We start from the raw sequence: 17,169 nt of genomic DNA, 5'->3' as shown, positions 1-17,169 counted from the left end.
CACTACTCTAGGGAAAGCAAATGAGAGGTTGCCTCAGCACCCAGCTGGGCCTTTCAGGATCAAGAGAAAACATATAATCTTAAGAATTTCCCCCACCCTCACCCCCAGAGGGAACAATAATGTGAAGTAGGTGTATCCACAGAAAAGATCCGAGAAAGATCTCAGAATCCCTAAAATAGTTGACAGTCTATTTCTTTTCAAAAGGCAACTAGATTGACTAGAGGAAGTAACTGCTTCTTTAAATGTGCAGATAGCAATGAGGACTTGAAGGAACATAAAAATTCAAGGAAACATGACACCATCACCACCAATAAAAAACACAGTTTTTGTTTTTTTTTTCTGCACCAACCCCAATGGAGATATACAATCTGCCTCACAAAGAATTCAAAATAGCTGTTTAAGGAAGCTCAGTGAGTTACAAGAAAACACAGAGACAAATAAATGAGATCAGGAAAATAAAATACAAGCAAAATAAGAAGTATATCATAGATAGACATCATTAAGAAGGAACCAATCAGAAATTCTGGAGATGAAGTATATAATGAAGGAAATGGAAAGAAATACAATAGAGATCACTGATTGGAGATTTGAGCAAGTAGAAGAATCTAAATTTGAACATAGTCATCTGAAATGATCTAGTCAAAGGAGAAGAAAAAAAAGAATCAAGAAAAGTGAAGAAATCTATGTGAATTGTGACCAGAGGCGGCTGCAGGGACGCGTGGGCCTCGCTCCTCGTGGTGCTGCGCGCCGGGGCGGGGCACGGGGCGGGCTGGAGCTGCAGGCCTGGGATGGAGCCCCGGCCCCCTTCATAGCCATTCAGCCCTTCCCAGCTTTACTGGATCTTCCCCTGGGTGCAGATGCAGTCAAGGCCAGCTGTGGATACCGGCACACAGCTGTGGTAACCAGAACTGGGGAGCTCTACACCTGGGGCTGGGGTAAATATGGACAGCTTGGCCACAAGGAAACAACAAGCTTGGATCGGCCCTGCCGTGTGGAATACTTTGTAGACAAGCAACTCCAAGTAAGGGCTGTGAGCTGTGGGCCCTGGAACACCTACGTGTATGCTATGAAGAAAGAGGGGAGCTGATCTCTACAGCTAGGGCGTATCACAAATGTATAGTACAGTAACTTACACAGTTAACACCAGTGACACTCCCACACCAGCCAAGGAAACCACTGCGAACACCCCAGTGGCCATGCATTTGCCCCTCCCAATCACAGCTCCCAATCACAGCCCTCTTGCCTCACCTTAGAGGCAGTTCTGTCCTCCTGTTGAAGCTTTGGAAGGGAAGGCCCAAGGCCAGCCCTGCAGACATAGTGAAATCCGGACTTCTGGGTGGGGGGCCCAAATGAGGGTAGGTTTCAAATCATCCCCCCCAACCCAAGGTAATTGAGGTCATGCCAAGATTGGGGATCAGCAGGGGTCATCGTTGTCATCCTTCCTTACCTATTTTCACTTGGAATTTTATCGCCCTTGTATGCATCCGTATTCAATAGACTTTAGTTTGCTTTCAACTTTATGTAAATGGCATCATTCTGTTTATGCTCCTTTGTGGCACTTTTTCATTCAGCACTGTACGATCCATTTATGCTGTGCCCTGCAGTTCATTCATTTTTACTGTTAATGTGATATTCAGTGGTGTGAATATACCTCATTTTACGTTCTTAAAAAAAAAAAAACTATTTACACACTACAGGTGTCTCAGGAGAGAAGAGAGGGAAAATGGAGCAGAAAACTTAAAGAAATAATGGCTGAGGACATCCCAAATCTGGGGAGAGATTGAGACATCCAAGTTTATGAAGCTCAAAAGTCCTCTGACAGATTTAGCTCAAAGAGATCCATTTCAAAACATATAATAAATCTGCTGAAAATCAATGACAAAGAGAATTTTAAAAGCAGGAGAGAAAAAGAATCCTCATATACAAGAAAATCCTGTAAGGATATCAGTAGACTTCTTAGTAGAAAGCATTCAGACCATGAAACAGTGGAATGATATATTCAGAATCCTGAAAGGAAAAACAAAAAACACCTGCCAACCAAGAATATTTTACTTGGCAAAGCTGTCCTTTAGAAATGAAACAAACATTTTCCCAGACAAAAGTTGAGGTAGTTCATTGTTACTTAGACCTGTCTTACAAGAGATGTTCAAAAAAGTTCTTCAGGCTGAAATGAAAGGATGCTAATTAGTAACATGAAAATAGTAAAATAAACTGGTAAAAGTAAGTATATAGTCAAAATCAGAATGCTCTAATAATGTAATAAGGTGGGTAGCTTAATCATTTAACTCTAGAATAAAGGTCAATGGACAAAAGTATTAAAAATAAGTAGAGCTACCTAATTTGTTAATAGATGTCAACTAATGATTTCAGCATATTTCAGGAACTTTTCTGGCCCAGAATATCAAAACACATCTTTAAAAATCAAATCAAAAAGCCACTGAAAACACATTGGTTGGTAACTGTAGTAAGTGTTTAACTTATTTGCTTTGATTTTTTTATCTGCATATTGTGAATCATCATAGTAGACCAACGAGGAATAATTTCCTGGATTTTCCTGGGACCATTAAAGAAGTGTGTGTGTGTGTGTGTGTGTGTGTGTGTGTGTGTGTATGTGCGCCTTGAGTTTTCCTATCCTCTTGTCCTTGATTTAGCTGTAGTAAAGAAACTAATTCACTAGAGGCATGATCAGTTTCTTCTGGTTGTTTCAATATATTTTCTTTTGTGTTCTTTTAATATTTCTTCTACTAGAGTCCTACACCTTCAAGCTAGAAAGGTGAAAGTTTAATAAACACTTAACCACTCTGTTAAAATCTAATATATACTTTTAAGCTATGTTGGGCTTAGTCTTTCCTGGTTAAAAAAAAAAAAGTAAAGGAGGAGGAAGAGCAAATCAATTTTGCTTTCTAACACTGTGAAGATGATTTTTAGTAGTACTTAAGAACTAAAGGGGATAAGTGATTGATAAGGTAATTAAATGATAAAAAGTATCAGGCAAGGATGCAGAAAAAGTACAAATGAGGAAAATGATCAAGTATGCTTGATCTAAAAAAATTACAGTTTCAAATCATATAAATTATAATTCTTAGAGCAGAAAAGAAATCTGTTTCTGGCCTGTAATTTTTTTCTACTGCTTTTTTTTTTTTTAAAAAAAAGCAATCACTGTGGATATGCTTTCTCCTCCTCTTTTTCCTTCCTTAACATTAGTGTCATGATTTTTAAACAAGACAATTACTTCATCATCCATGTCATTTTTCCCTGTTAGTTTTATGCCTTTTGTTCAGAAATCAAAAAAGTCAAAAATTGCAAAAGGTATCAGTTTCCTTGGTTTTTTTTTTTTTAATAGTTTTTGTGATTATCACAAGAATCATGCAAAGCAACTACAGTAACATGGCACAATGTGTAGTGTCATATATATTAGACAAAAAATTAAAGTTATAGATTGTGGGCATTAGGATAATATTTCATATCTAGATGGATTCAAGACCTTGCAATTAGAATGCTCTAGGCTACAGAGACTTGTGTCTAAATCACTGATACCAAATTAACAGTCTGGGGAATGTAAACTTATTTTTCTGGAAACAATTTGGACATTACATAATAGAGTTCAAGTATTAATGTAATTTAAAAACACAGAATATTCAGTAATGATAGTAGTGGACTATGAATACCTTGAACGTTTCTATGTCCTTATTTTTCTCCTATTCTTATTCAGATTCTATTTCTCCTCACTTTCAGCTCATGGTTCTGGTTTTTCTTTTCTTTTCTTTCTCTTTTTTTTTCTTTTTGGTTTTCTTAATAAATAAATGCTTATTGTTTATCCCTCTTCATCATGACATTCTATGCTTTCCTGGGTAGGAAGATTCACTTAAACATCTGCCTGGAGAAATCCAATCCCCACAACCAATCACCACTAGCACTCTGAGAAGGCCATCTCTAGAACTTAGACAAAGAATAGGTTTAGGCAAGGATTTCAGATACAAAGATGAGGAAATGCTTCAAAGTTTATATGTAACAATATTTGATTTCAGTTAGAATGCAAAGTATAGTGGCAGGCCTTACCATCAATTTTATAAAATTGACTAAATATATTTGAGATTTTTTTTGGGGGGGGATGTTTTAATTTTATTTATTTTTATTTTTTTAATAATTTTTATTTATTTATGATAGTCACAGAGAGAGAGAGAGAGGCAGAGACACAGGCAGAGGGAGAAGCAGGCTCCATGCACCGGGAGCCTGACGTGGGATTCGATCCCGGGTCTCCAGGATCGCGCCCTGGGCCAAAGGCAGGCGCCAAACCGCTGTGCCACCCAGGGATCCCGATGTTTTAATTTTATTAATATTCCTTATTTCTTTTTTTTTAAAAGATTTTATTTATTCATTCATGATAGTCACACAGAGACAGAGAGAGAGAGAGAGAGAGGCAGAGACACAGGCAGAGGGAGAAGCAGGCTCCATGCAGGGAGCCTGATGTGGGATTCGATCCCGGGTCTCCAGGACCGCGCCCTGGGCCAAAGGCAGGCGCTAAACCACTGCGCCACCCAGGGATCCCCAATATTCCTTATTTATGTATTTTAAAACTATTCTGAGGTTAGAAAAAATATGAAAGGCAGAAAAAATTGTGCTTTACCATGGGAAGCCATTAAGCACTGAAGTGTGTATATGCAAAGATATAAATAAGTGTTACAAATGCATTAACATTTAAGACAAGTCTGATAATCCTTTAGATTTTCCTCAGCAGGTAAAGAAACTGATGGCCATTACAAGTATCAAATAAATAATGAATAATCACAGGATTTACAGTACTATCCTAGGTTCAAATCCATTAATTTAAACTCAATAACTTTTTTTTTTTAAATGCACTTAGGGGAAAGCACTATTTAATGCATTTCAGAAAATACAAAATCAATTTATCTTTAATTAACAATCCAAATTCCTGTTATCAACTACCTGACATCCTTCCACTTTGCTTACTCTCATGAGTTAAAATTCAGCTCTTTGCCTACTCCACCACAGAATTCACATAGCCAAAGATAACTGATGGAAAACACAACATAATGCTGACTGTGTTACCATTAAATTCATGACCAATCTCAAGTGGGTCTAGTAGTACAAAGTATCCAGGCCCAGCCTCTTCTTCTCCTTCATGTGACTATTTCTAATCTCTTCCTTTTCCTCATACTTTCATTTTTAAAAAATTTTTCAAGATTTTATTTATTCATGAGAGACACACAGAGAGAGGTAGAGACATAGGCTGAGGGTGAAGCAGGCTCTCTGCAGGGAGGCTGATGCGGGACTCAATCCCAGGATCCGGGGATCAGGACCTGAGCCAAAGGCAGATGCTCAACCACTGAGCCACCCAGGCATCCCTTCCTCACTTTTAATACCTCCTTCCAAAGTTCAGTCTTAGTTGCTGATTTCACTTCTTATCTCCCTCAGAGGAAAAAAAAAAAAGAGTGAGTTAGAAAATGCAGTAGACTTACTATAAGATGACGCTCAATGAATTACACTCTAGTAGAAAACCTTCTGCTTGAAATTGCTGTAACCTATTTCAAACCAATAAAATATGGGAATAGAATGGTATGTCATTCACATTATATAGCAAAGATAAAATGATTTTGCAGATATAATTAATATGTTTAATCATTTTGATTTCAGTTAACCAAATGGAAGAGTATCTTGGGTGGGATCGACTTACCAAGATAACCTGAAAGACAGCAGAGGCCTTCTCTGAAGACAGAGATATATCTGGTGCTAGCTTTAAATAAGCAAGCTGTCATGAGTTTTACAGCTGCCAGGAAATTAATTCTTCCAACAGCATGCAAGCTGGGAAACAGACCTTAAGTCTTAGGCAAAAAGCACAACCCTCATTGCTTGATTGCAGTCTGGTAAGACCCAAAGCACTAGACACAGTTAAACCATATCTGGACTTCTGACCCATGAAAACTCAGATAGTAAACATGTGTCATTCAAGCAGTTAGGTTATGATAATTAGCTATGCAGCAATAGAAAATTAATACAGATGAATACTTTTTAAAAATAGATATTATTTATTTATTCATGAGAGACACACAGAGAGAGGCAGAGACATAAGCAGAGGGAGAACCAGGATTCATGTGTTGAGCCTGATGCAGAACTCAATCCTAGGACCCCAGGATCACAACTTGAGCTGAAGGCAGACGCACAAACACTGAGCCACCCAGATGCCCCACTTTTGATGACATATATACACCTCACCTGATTGTGAACCCATGTAGTTTGCTTTTCCTCTTATAATAGTGGATGGATTTTTCCTAAACATATTGAGGACAGAAGATTATATGCTAATGCCTTTCAGCTACTTAAGTACATTATTTGTGTGTGTGTGTGTGTAACATATATCCCCTTCCTACTACATACCCATTTCTTTGCTCTGCTTCACAACAGTATACACATTTGAAGAAATTTACAGGTATATACTAACTTTTCTATCTGTTTTGAACCATGTCTGATTAATACTTCACCCCCACAATCATTTAATTCACCTCTCTCTCACCATTCCACAAAAGTTGTTCTTATCAAGGTCAACAGTAACTTTCATACTGCTGTATCTGATGGTCAATTACTTTTTATCTTACATGGCTTATCAATAATACATAGCAGTGCTGACTCCCTCTTCCTTGAAACAGTTTATTCAGCTTCTAATACACCACATACTGATGATTTTTTTTAATCACTTTAGTCTTCCCCCAATATCCTTTGCTATTTCTCCCTCATCCTCCTGATCTCTTAATATTAACATGCTCCCTTGATCACGGAACTTTATTTTCTCTATCGGCACTCATTTTTGTAGTAATCTCAAGTCTCATAGCTTTAGCTACTATCCACTTTCTGACAACTTCTAAATTAATTGTTTTAGCCTTGGCTTCTGTGCTGACCTCAAGACTTATGAATTTGACACCCTCCTAGAATATCTACTTATGTGTTCAGTAAAGATATCACGCTTATTATCCACAGATCCACTGAGATCTACCTTCATAATACTGTAATACCTTTAGAATCTGGTCAATTGCTGCCACCTCCACACATGACACAATCCAATCAAAATCATCTTTCCCCTAGAATACCACAAGTATCCATTCCAGTTTCTCTGCTTCTATGCAACAACCAGAGTGATTCTTTTGAAACATAAAATGTCTCCTCTCCCTCTTCTGTCCCAACTCTTCTAATAGTTCCCTTTTTGTTCATTATAAAGGAACCTCTTTAATGGCTTTCAAAGTCCTTTATAATCAAGTTCCATTTTCTTTGAGACCTCAGCCCTTTATGTACTCTGCTCCAGCTACATTGGTGTCCCTGATTTACTGTTCACATGCCAGGCAAAATCTTGCCTTAGGGACATTACATTAGTTATCCCCTCTACCTGGAATATTGTTCCTAATATCTATACCTCCTTTAAATCTTTGCAAAACATCTTGTTAATGAGGCTAACCTAGCCAATCTGTTTAAAACTGCAGTCTGCTATACAAGACTTTTAGCCCTTTCTCTTTATTTTTATCTTTATTTTTCAATGAATGTATCACCTTGTAATGTGCTACATAACTTTGTTTTGCTTATTAATGTGTTTTAGCATTTGATAAGAATAGCAAATAATAAGTTTTCAATATATTTGGTAAATGAAGAATGACTAAAAAGAGAATAAATTGATGAACAATAAATATGAGGAAATTCATCTTAGAAAAGTTCAGTATTTTTTTTTCCACAATAAGAATGGCAAAGCCAATATTCAAATCTAGTCTTTCTGGGTTCAAAGCCTGTGTTTTTCATACAGTAAGTACATTAAATTTCAGGGTCTTGCACTAGATTTTGGAAATACAAAGATAATAGAACATAGTAATTAGACTCAGAAGTTAACAATATGGTGAAGATAAAAGTTTTAAAAATACTAATTTCAGGGCAGCCCCGGTGGCTCAGCGGTTTAGCGCTCCCTTCAGCCCAGGGCCTGATCCTGGAGAACCAGCATCGAGTCCCACGTCGGCCTCCGTGCATGGAGCCTGCTTCTCCTTCTGCCTGTGTCTCTGTCTCTCTGTCTCTGTCTCTGTCTCTCTCCCTCTCTCCCCCTCTCTGTGTCTCTCATGAATAAATAAATAAAATCTTTTTAAAAATACTAATTTCAGTTGTTTTTAGGTATTTTTAATAAGTTCTCCCCAGAAGCTCAGAAAAAAATGGGGAGTATTTACATACAGTTTCTAAAGATTAGAAGTTTACTAGCTGCTTGTAGCATATATAAGAAAGGGAACAGTATTTTTAAAAACATGAAAGAAATAGAGATAGTGGGAAATTTAGGGAGAGAAAAGGAAGTGGAGAATATGGGGAGGTGGCTTTATGAATGAAAAAGACAATGGACTCAAGACCTTCTATTTCAAATGTTAGTCCAGTTAGCATAGTAAGTAATTATTGTGGTCAGGGATCAAAAATTCTGAACCATAGGATTTGGTTTTGCTGTCATCTCCCTAGAAGTCTCTGCAATAAATTACCCATAGCGTACATCAAGCAAATTTTCAACTTTATTACAAGAACTTTATCTCTGGTACCAACCTAATACTCTTGAATTGGTTTAGGGTGGTGGAAGAATTTCATGGCTCTGTATTAGATGTCCACCTGAGAAACCTAGAACAATAGCATTGATCAAAATCCTTCCTTGGCAGCTTCTAACTTAAGTTTTAACCTAAAACTCCATCAGTGTCTTTCCACTCTGGTAATAAGAAATGGTGAGTTGGGGGGTGGGGGGGGGAAGGGAGAGAGAAAAAGGGAGAGAGACATGAAACATCAATAAAAATGAAAATAAGAACTGAAAGTTTCTTAAAAATGAATATAAAGGTAAATGTGGTCTAACTACTTTAGGACTATCTCACATGAAAGCCACCATTGGCCTCATTCCCTTGACTAATCAAGTGGGCAGAGAGGGAACTCTCTCCATGAGATCATATTTTCCAAGAAAGACAACACTATAACAAAGCCTGTTGTATTTGAAGACAATAATTTGTCTTCAGCTATTTATCTCTACTCTTTAATTGAGGAATGAAGCAAAGAGAATCTTGAATTTCTTATTTTAGTGAGTAGATAAATAAAGACATTGAAGCATATTGAACAGAAGGATGACATCTGATATTCATTTTATAAATATGGATGAAAGGGGAAGCAGAAAAATAAAGTTAATGTGGACACTGGGAGACCAATTTGGATCCTCTTTATTTTGATGAGAATTTAAATATAGGCAAACAACTAAGAGGAAAGAGACATATGAGAAATAAGAAAGGTAAAAAATTTGAAAGAAAAAACAAAGCACAAGGACAATTTGGATTATATTCAAGAGAGTAAGGAATTTAGGATTCTCAGAATTTGGCTTTGATAACTAGAATTATTGGGAGCGCAAGTTAGATGACATATTTCCAGGTGAAAGAAAAAGGTCAGAGTGCTTGGATCTCTTTACATGAACAACAGTTAATGTCTTGCAGTGATTAGTACTTTGTCAGGCTAAAAAAACAAATAGCAACAGCAAAACACACACACAAAAATCTGTTTTAATGTATTAATCACCTTGAATGAGGATATCAGCTGTCAGTTAAATAGAAAGATGATTAGGCTTTGAACATATTGGCCAATCTACTAATTTGCTGATCATCATCAGCCATTAGCTGGTTGCCAGACAACTACACTGTTCCAACTGGGAAGATTCTCTCATGCTAACCAAGGATTAGATTATTTGACATCTTTTGGAAACTTCTCATATTATCTGAGGACCTAGCAACAGATTGCAGTAATTTTACCTGAAGATATCTTAAAAAGTAAGTTAGTTTAAGTGATTGGGTTACTTTTAAAATTGCCATAATGGGGAGGAAGAGGGGCATAATTAAAAGGATAGTCCATTCCAATTGTTGTATGGCTGAATATAAATATTTGCTGATTTTCCTACATGGGTAATTGTAAGATTTGTGTGTTTATTCTTATAATTTGAAAAAAAAACCTGTCAATATATGTGGTCCATTTTTTAAAAAAAATAATTTTAGATATAACTTAGTGTGTCCTTTGAAATTTCATTTTTCCAAAGCTCAGGGAAATGTTATTTAAACATGAGTATTGCATCCATTTAAATAGCTATGGATTCTTTTTCTAGAATATCTTAAATTCTTAGGTTGGACTGTTCTTTGCTGTATATTTTTTAAGTGTTTATTTAAATTCCATTTGCTAGCATACAGTGTAATATTACTTTCAGGTGAACAATATAGTGATTCAACACTTGCATACAACACCTAGTGCTCATCACAAGTGCACTCCCTAATTAATCCCCATTACTGCTTTATATTCTTGTCACTTGCCACATCACAGTTTATCTACAGTATAGTGAAGTCGTCAAAAGTAAGGTATAAGAATCAAAAGGCATGGGCTTGGATCTTCGTATGTGCCACTTACACATTGTGTGTAGCACACAAATCATGTGTGGCATGCTTTTAGTTGCAAGTAACAAAACTACTGACTCAACAATAATTAATCTATAAAGAAATTTATTAACTTACATAATTAGGATCCCAGAGGTAGATTAGTCTCCAAAGGTACCCCTATTTACTGGTTCTAATATTCCCTCAATTATCCCTTCACATTTCCTCAAAAAATCCCTGCATTAGACACAGCAGTTCAGTGATGTCATTAAGACCCAATAGAATGCTTATCCCTCAGGAGCTCACTTCTTCTAGACATGAACAAAATCACAAATAGCTCTATCTACTACTAGTGCTCATCTTGTAATAACAAAAGTAGCTGCCACCTTAGAGTGAAACCAACACTAAATATCTGTAGGCCAGGAACAGAAAAACCTTGGATCCTTCGGACAGAATTGAGCTACTGGTCAACTGAGCTTAGATAGTTTTGTTCCGCTGGACTTGTAGCTATATAGGAAGGTAAAGTCCTTTATGGATCAAATCAATGTGAGGACAGGGGTTTTTTCATTGCTACATACAAATTCTAAGTGGTAGATTCAGAAATAAAAACTCAAGTCTATGTGACTCCTCTGTTTCACTTTTAACCATTGTCACACAGTATCTATAAGCCATGATGAAAGAAACAGAGATATAAAAAGAGAAACGTAGCCCAAATACTAAATTATTTTTTTTCAGCTGATTAAATAATCTTTGGACACAAACCCACATTTAGGCCAGTATAAGTTGGCAAAGAAATGCCATGGAGTGCTCACTTTAGACTTAATTAGAACCAGCTCTTGAAACTTTGGAATGAGGTGATCTTCTGAAATACCTGGTCATGTGGAGGAATGGTGGATTTTGTTTTATTTTTTTAAAAAAAGTTCTGGCAGAAAGATTTAAGGGGAGTGGAGAAGGGATGTGGAGGTGAACAGCATTATCCACTAAAATGTGTGATCTTAAAAAAAATGTGTGATCTTGTTATTTATTCTAGTCTTAATATTATAAAATGAGAATGACAATAAAATAGCAATAGCTGTTTCTTTGAATTCCTGTGACAATTAAATAAAATAATGTGTATAAAATACTCAAAGCAGGTACAACCTGAAAATTCAGCCAATCTTATTATTAGTTTTTTGTTCATTTCTGTCAAGATTCTAAAAGAAATTAAAAGTATGTAGTTGTGCTGGACTTCTCCAAATTCACTCTCCACTCTTGGTAAGCCTTCTCTGCATCTCATGATCTTGGCTCATGCTATCTACATCCTTGAATTCCATTGTTCTGTATCTTCTGGCTAGGTTTGATCAATGTGAGACATTGACAAATCAGAGGAAAGGAGAAGAGAGAACCTGGAAGTATTTACTACCCAGGTTTTATCTCTTTAAGTTTTCATAAATTGATTGCATTCATCTATCAAAACTTGCAGTTCCTCTCTGATTATTTCCAACAAAGAGATATCTTTTTCAGATTGCAGTAGCCACTCTATTCCCTTGCGTCTTTCCCCAAAGGGTTTGTACAGTTACTTCTGTTGCTGGTGCTGGGGTAGCACTGTATTATGCCCTGATGGTCTCCTTGAACTAACTACATCTTTGCTTTACTAAGCTCTCCTCAAATTACCCATTTGAGTGTATATTACATTCGCTGATGGGACTCTGACTGATACTATTACTTGCATTATTTTTTCAATTTTCTAAAAGTCAATTCTGTTTTTATTGCTACTGGTGGTAGTTTTAATTTTGATATTGCATGCTTATTTTTTTCCTTATTTCAAATCAATTATCATCTCTGTATCCTCTCTCCCTATAGTACTTTGCATCCTTTTCAGTGGAGTCATATCTTCTTGGGTCTTAATGAGATCTTTCTTTAAAGAAAGAAATTTAAATTTTTCTTCTAGTTTCTGTAATGAATAATTTTCAGAATTTGATCCTTCCTCTGAATACTCAGGGAAAAGTTTTTTGTTTGTTTGTTTGTTTGTTTTGGTTTAGTTCTTTGTTGGTTGTTTTTTAGTTTGTTGTATACATTTTGATAGATATCATTGGCATAAGTGTATCATGATTATATATATTTTGACTGTCCTTTCAAGACTTTTCATAGTGAGTAATAATATCCTTTAAGAAATTGGTAAACAAAAAAACTCCTATCACCAACCTGCCTGGCACTCACAGCACATATGTATAAAATGAACTCTACTGGTTAAATGATGTTCCACAATATGAAATCTCCCAGCTAAATGTGCTCTACATAGAACCTACTTTCTGGTGAGAGTGCCATTAGAGGTGTCTGACTTTGGCACAGCACCATGTAGTTTGGGGATCGGCATCAGCCATTCAAGGTCTGAAGTTAGTGGCTAGCTGCTGAGTCAGTGAGATTTTCACTGGGGCAGTCCTAGATGGTGTCAAGAATTAGCTTCTGAGTGATAATCTACCAATTCTGATTTACCGTTTTGGAAATTCTGAGAACAATATACTTTAAAAACATGTTTTTTTAATTCTTATTAAATTGACTCTTTTATCAATTATGAATTCTGACCATCACCATGGATCTATTTTTTTAATTAATGCAAAACCAAAACTCAATCTTTCCAGATACTATCTTTGCCAATAAACAGATCGTGAAGATCTACTTTGACCTAATTCCATACATGCTTAGTAGCATTTCCCTAATGAGATTTTTAAAAAGATTTTGTTTATTTATTCATGAGATACAAAGAGATAGAGACAGAAACATAGACCTAGAAAGAAGCAGGCTCCAAGCAGGGGGCCAGATGTGGGACTAGATCCCAGGACTTTGGGATCACATAAGACCCAAAGGCAGATGCTCAACTGCTGAGCCACCCAGGCATCCCTCCCTAATGAGACTTTTGATCTGATACTATAATGGCATGCCTATTAGCCCAATTTCTTATGTCCAACAGGCATTTCTTTCCCATTATGCCTTTTTGCTGATCAGAATTGTGATATTATATCCATCTTCCTGATCCTTAACACTGAACTGATGAAACATCTTCAAAATTACAATTCCTTGGATGCATTGATTTGAGGGAATAATGTCTTTCCTACCCTTGAGCAATTCTTTTGGCTAAAACTGTGTCATTCAACATTTGTATCCTCCTATATCACAAATTCTTTGCCTCTCCTTTCTCAACCTCCCAACACAGCATTTCCCTGAAATCCCCCTTCTCAAATCCTCCTATCCCTCAATATCTCTAACTCCCCCTCAGGATTAGAGTTTTGAATGAATAGAGGAAGAATAGCATGGATGGCAGACAGAAATAAAGGCTAATAACTTACCTTCTTCAGACAGCTGACCAGAATGTACTACTAACTTTAGTTAAGCAAAGCCTTGTGTCTCTAAGACAAAGACATTAAAGGAAACAACAGATACAGTATTGTTCTATCTGCTGGTTGGTGGGTCTTGCTAGAAAGGAAAGACAAGTTGTTTCTAAATGAATTTCTCCACTCAGCTTTATTTACCTTGAATTTATTGAAAATTCTTCATAAATCTTATGTATATATAATATGTATAAAGGATATATGCAATATAGTATATGTATTATTATATATTTATATATACATTTTTATTATCACATTTATCATATTATATATGTATACATATGTAGAATTAGTATATAAGACTAAATGTCTTATGTGTATTAGTTTCCTAGAGCTGCCATAACAAATTATATAAACTGGGAGGCTTAAAATAGAAATTTATTTTTTCATAATTCTGGAAACTGGAAGTTTGAAATCAAGGTATTGCAAGGTCACATTTCCTGTGAAGTCTCTAGGAAAGAATCCTTCCTTGTCCCTTGTAGCTTCTGGTGATTGCTGATAATTTTTGGCTTTCCTTGATTTCCAGCTTCCATTATTTCAATCTGTCTCCATCTTCACATGGCTTTCTGCCATATGTCTCTTGTCTCTATGTTCAAATTCCCTCTTCTTATAAGGGCACTAGTCATATTGGATTTAGCTGCTCACTCCATCCCTACTTAGTATGATTTCATCTTAACTTGCTCACATCTGCAAAGATCATAATTCCACAATTACATCTGCAAAGATGCTCTTTCCAAGTAAGATCACACTCACAGGTTCCTAGTGAATTTAGAGTAGCCTGATGGACATTAATTTGGATGGAACACTATTGAACTCAATATAGCATCTAAATTTTAGTTTCTACCTTCACTTCTGGCTTTATCTTATTTTCTTACCCTATACCCTTTGCTATAATTCATTCTAAAATTTTAAATTTTATGTAACTTTGAAACATGGATCTTTGTAAGATTAATTGACCCTGCTTTGTTTAAAAATGTTGAAGTGTAAGGTAGAAATAAAAATTTTTAAAACATCAATTAATCTTTCAATCTTCTCAGATTCTTCCAAAGCACTGATTATGAATTTTATTTTCATTGATAATATGATTTTTATTTTTATAAATTAGAAATAATATTTTATTTCACAAGCATGCTTTTATTTTAATCATATAATGAGTGCTAAAATATATTGTCCAAATTCTGGTCATAGACATTCAATAATGACTTTTAAAGGTTGAACCACAAATCATGGCTCTCACAGATTCATAAATCCTTAGTCTTGTATGTACAATGACCTGTTGCCCTTCCCAGAACTGTCAAGTATAAAAAAGCAAAATCGGTTTTTAAACATTGCTTATACACCATTTCTTGATTTATCCAATTTCCATGTTGTCTCTTTTTTGTCAGCACTGCCTTGAAATATTCGAAGATTTTTCTTTGAATACTCAAAACTTCTTTACTGATATATCAGGCATTAGTATTTACAAAATTGTCATATATATAGCATACTGTGGAATAGATTATTTAATCTGGCTAAAGTTATTTTTTTATTTTAATTTATTTCAACCAAAAGAGAAAAAATAATGTATATAAATATTCTGTAACATTTGGGGGAGGTTATTATATATAAGGATTTTGTATATTATAGGTATATGCATATATATTTATAAATATATAATTTATAGCTTAAAAATAGAATATTAATAACTTTCAAACCTGCCCTGAGCTTTTTCCAGATTGCATTACCTACCCACAAAGTAATATTCTGAATTTTATGTTAAGTGTTATTTGCTTTCTTTATAGTTTTTACATGTATATATGAATAATTTTTTAATATATTTTCAATTTTCTTAATTTAAAAAAAATGTGTAACTGAAATAATACTGAATAGATTCAAGTGGCATGTTTTTCCTCATACTTAACATTATTTTAGAGGAAAAATCTATGTTGATGCATATGCTATGGTTGATTCATTTTTCATTATTTTATAGTGTCCCATTGTATATTTTCAACCTTATGTCCACTATCTCTTTATCTTTTTGCATACTGAGAGATTTTAAGGTTGTTTCTTTTTTCTAATTATTTTGCTATTACAAAACAACGCTTATTTGTTTTTTTTTTTTTAAGATTTTATTTATTTATTCATGAGAGAGAGAGAAGCAGAGACACAGGCAGAGGGAGAAGCAGGCTCCATGCAGGGAGCCTGATGTGGGACTTGATCCCAGGACCCTAGGATCATGCCCTGGGCCGAAGGCAGGTGTTAAACCACTGAGCCACCCAGGGATCCCCAATAATGCTTCTTTGAATATCATTCAATATGTCTCCTGATGCACATATGCAACTATTTCTCTAGCGATAATGTCAATGAAAATTTTCCATCACTGCATATGTTCATATTCAAATTTACTAAATAATGGGGAACAATTTTGAACATTGATTTACCAATTTACAGTTATATCAGCATATGTGTTCATATTCAATTTTCTATATAGCTCCATGTTTTCATCGACACTAGCATACCTTAGTTTTATTTTGGGTCATTTGATGAATGTTAAATGGAATCAATGTGATTCTTATGTTGTATTTCTCTGCTAAAAATATAGTTGATATGTTTTCATTTTAGCCATTCTAACAACCTCTTTCATGAAATGCCTTTTGTTGTTTATTTTGGGGAGTGCAATTTGTATTTCTTTATTTAAGACAGCTTTATAGATATTCTGGATGCTAATCTTTTGATATTATGTGCTTTGCTATTATTGTTTCTCATTTAGTGTTTTTTTTCTTTACTGTCTTAATGGTATATTCTGATGAAGATAAATGCATAATTTTAGGAATATATTAGTTGCATTAATATTTTTTTCTGATAAGCATGTATTTGTATATATGCATTAATCATAATCCTCCAGGTTTGAAATTCCTCCAAGTTTGAAATTTCTACTTATTTAGAACTATGTTTACTTTGTTCTCTTTATATAGATTCTATATGTTATAAATGATATGGCGCTCAGCGATAATAATTTGAAAGCTTATTTTTCATATTTAAGAGCTTTATCTATTTAGAATTTAGTTTTGTATATGTAAAATAATGGTTTCAATTTCTTTTTTTTAAAACCCCTAATATTGGGTAATTGTCAAAACACCATTTATTTTTTATCCTACTTGTCTTGTTCCACTTTCACATAATGTGTTTCATATTTGTGTGCTTCTATTTTTCAGGCCTCCATATTCTTCCATATTTTTCTGGGGTTGGTATGTTACTCCTGTACCTATTCCATTCTAATTTAATTTCAGGTGCTTTATAACATATAGAGATACCAATTATGTATCTCTGCTCAATTTCCTTCAAATAAATATTGATTCTTCTTGGATATTTGCTTTTTGATTAAAGTCTTGAAATTAATGTGGAAAGAT

Source organism: Nyctereutes procyonoides, unplaced genomic scaffold, assembly GCF_905146905.1.
Source record: "Nyctereutes procyonoides isolate TBG_1078 unplaced genomic scaffold, NYPRO_anot_genome, whole genome shotgun sequence".
Classification (NCBI taxonomy): Eukaryota; Metazoa; Chordata; class Mammalia; order Carnivora; family Canidae; genus Nyctereutes; species Nyctereutes procyonoides.
Note: the sequence above shows the minus strand (reverse complement) of the source record.